The sequence below is a fragment of the Triticum urartu genome, chromosome 5, assembly GCF_003073215.2.
Source record: "Triticum urartu cultivar G1812 chromosome 5, Tu2.1, whole genome shotgun sequence".
Taxonomy (NCBI): domain Eukaryota; kingdom Viridiplantae; phylum Streptophyta; class Magnoliopsida; order Poales; family Poaceae; genus Triticum; species Triticum urartu.
Genome location: NC_053026.1, coordinates 46,341,164 through 46,344,827, shown reverse-complemented (window position 1 = coordinate 46,344,827; position 3,664 = coordinate 46,341,164).

Genomic DNA, 3,664 nt, shown 5'->3' with positions numbered 1-3,664 from the left:
AACTCATGACACCGCAACTATTTTGCTTTTGGAGCTTTTCCACAATAAAACTCCAAAGGTACGAGTGTTTAGCTACTAGTGTGGGCTTCACTAAACATCCCGCCAAAACTTAGTTCTTTTACTCACAACCTTTTGAGAGTATGTGTCCCTTTCTTATTTAGCATGAGGCTTACAATACTTTGTAAGATTGCAAAACGTTCTTTAACTCCATTCCAGTGATCTATTGCTGGACTGGACTTCTGCCAAAAATCTCCCGGATAATTGAGCTATGTCAGGGTAAATAGCACTGATTTTGCTTCCAACAGCTAAAGCACATGGAACCTCTTTCTTTTGATCGATCTCGTATTGGTTCCTGGAATACTTAATATTCCCAAACTATTACCCTTGACTATAAGACGGGCATAAACTTACTCGCATGCATACTATATCTCATTAGAATCCTTTTCTAAGTATGCTTTTTGCGATAATCCTAATACCCCTCTTCTTTTATCCCGGTGAATTTCCATTCTTTGGGCGAATAGACCTTCATTGAGGTTACTGTGATCATGACTTGATGTCACAAATAATCTTCTTTTTCTTCAACGGTAGATTGAACATCACTACTAGTAAGTAGTACATTATCTACACGTCGAAAGCGGGAAAAGTATTTCCCATCTTTGAACTTTGCAAATATTCAATTTTTCATCCTGACCTTCCTTAAAACCCAAAACTTCTCTTCGTCCTCTTTAATCTTTAGATGCCACTGTTCAGTGGCGTGCTTTGATCCATAAATGGATTTCTTCATGTGGCATCCCATATTTTTCTTTTCTTTTCACAACAAAACCCTTGGGTTGTGTTGTGTAAGGGTTTTCTCATACAAATCTCCTTTTGGGAGATGCTGTTTCTACATCCAACTGATGCAATTCCAAAATATTAGTATGCCACTAATGCCATTGTGATTCTAAGACAATCCTTTTATGAGACTGCATATAATGTCTCATTATCACTTATCTTTTCTTTGCATAAAGCCTTTTGCCACAAGTCGCGCTTAGTGGCTTTTCATATTCCCTCAGGAGTCACAGTTTAATCCTGTAGACCTATTACAGCCTACTGTTTTGGCTCCGTTGGGAACTTATTCTTTGTTCCAAAACGAGTAGGAATTTCTAGGTCTCATGACGTCTTCCATGGTTCTTGCCATTTCGACGAATGAGCGCCTCTCATGGCTTCACCAAAAAAGGCGGAATCACTTTATTTTCTATCTGGGGTTGTTTCTATTTTCCATTGCCAAGAGATGGTTGATACTACAGAGTCTTGAGTAACAAGAGTTCCCTTGACTTTATTTTCTTTTGAAGAGTTAACGATAGGTGTTGTACATCTGTTGTCATCTCAACTTATGTCGTTCATACAACGCCGAAACAATTGTTGTGCTTGAATCATTCGAAGTGAACATATGGTCCCACTTCTCTTCAAGCTTTAGTTCTCAACATACTTTACTCCCCAGATTATCCCATCTATTGTAATGATGGTATATTTACTAGCTTCCGTTTGGGTTTATTTGATTTGGGGTATCAATGATATGAGCGATGTACTCCCTTTTCGATCATATTCTTCTTTAATAGATCATTCTTACTTTAAACATACATTGTATGCATCGTATTCAATTTTGAGGAGAATTTCTTATCTTCCTAATCTTTCTCCCCCTCGAAATATGGCACAAACTACTTTGCGGCCATAATTTCGAAACTATTTGTAACACTTGTGAACGAGGAGTCTTTTATTACTTGGTGTGGTCACATGATCAAGTCATGCAAGAACAATGGGAGTACTATTTCCTCATTCCCCTCAAGAACTCATCAGAGTTCTTTATTCTATTGCACTTTCAAGAACTCATCAGAGTTCTTGATATTGGTACACTTTTGCAAGTTATGCTTGCAATCTTGACTTCTGTTCGTATACAACTTTATTTTGTCCTTCGGCTCTTTCGAAATCACTGTCCAGCATGACACTATGGAAATGCATGGGATTTGTTTGGATAGCTTTAAAAGCTCCCCCAGACTTCTTCATTTTTATGTGATACTGAAGTAGTACATGAGTCCTCGCAAAAACTTTCTTTGCCATCCAAAGTTATGAATGACACAAGTGCCAAAACTTTTTCGACATGTGGTATTAAACTTTAAATGCATTGTTAACAATCAATGCACTGCTAACGCACATATTTAATTCAACGTTGGTCAAACTGAACATACATGTTATTTATTTCAATCACTATTGAAGGACAATATGTTGATTACCTTTAGTCATAATGACTTCAAAAAATGCACTTATACTTTATTTTCCCGATTAAATTTTCTCGTTGGTTCCAATTTAATCAGAAAAAATAACAAACTGAAACATCATGAAAACTTTAGAGAGAGAGAAATGATAACTCATTTCCGGAACATATTCGTTCCCTTTTGTCTTTTATCGTACCGAGAAAAAATCAGAACGACGCTCGATTTTTCTTTCTTAACATCAGCAGTGCAGCCGAATAAGTACTAAAACTTTAACTGTAGCGTTGATGGAAATCAACTGTTGTTTGCAAAATTTCTCTCTTCCAGGAAAAATATTGTATTTTAATTTAACATTGATCAAAATTAAAACATATGATATTCTTGTACTTTGAATCCTAGATCACCGTTGGGCAAAAACAGGATTTGCGAATATCATATAATAATGTTGTCATCATCAGCTATGATCATTAAACGACAACATCATAATTAATTTTAAAATTCTCTTCTTTGAGAATTTCTCATCTTTATGGATTTAACTGTAAGAACAAACTAATGCTCAACTTTTCTTTCACTTAAAACAGCGGAAGCCTTTATGAACTTTAAGCTTAAAAGTTGTTTCCCCACACAGGAAAAAACTCATCTGTACTATCATAATTAAATCATCTTTAGATCGTGAAAAAAAACATACTATTCAGAAGCATTTGTGTTACTTTTGTAATCTCTAAACAAATATCTCGTTGGTTCAATTTGAGTAGAGATCAATAATTCATCAAAAATATGCTTCTGAAAGAATAGACTTTGACTGACAAGGTGTACTTTGTGCATGCGGCCCAGCCGCAAAATTGACCCATGGTCAATATGCACCCGCCCGCATAGGCCTTTACTGTTTATGCAATTAAAACTATATAACCGTTGGACAAAAATAGAAATAAATGCACATTTAGTTTCAATAATAAAACATGATCATGTTATTTACAACATTGGTCATAAAAATAACATAATCATATTCATTTTAATAATCACTTTAATGTGCTCTTTAAATTTAATTCTATCTAAACTTTTATTTTCTTTGTAAAAGAGCACTATTAATTATTTATGCAGCGGAAAAACGTGAATAAAAATTCACAAACTTTTTAATCTTTATATAAACTTTTCTTTGACCGAATAAAAAATCATGAACTTTTTAATTTTCTTTATAAAATTCATGAACATTTCTTTTTCTGAAATTTTTCTATTTTCATTTTCAGAAACTTTTTCCTGTTTACTATTCTATTTTCTGAACAAATTTTCGTTGGATTATTTTGAACAGAAAATTGTACTGTAATTTGCCCAAAAAACAGGACAAAAAATAAATTAAACAAAAACGACAGCCTCAACTCGGCCTAGGCCACCCGCGGCTGCGGCGTCGGCCCAGC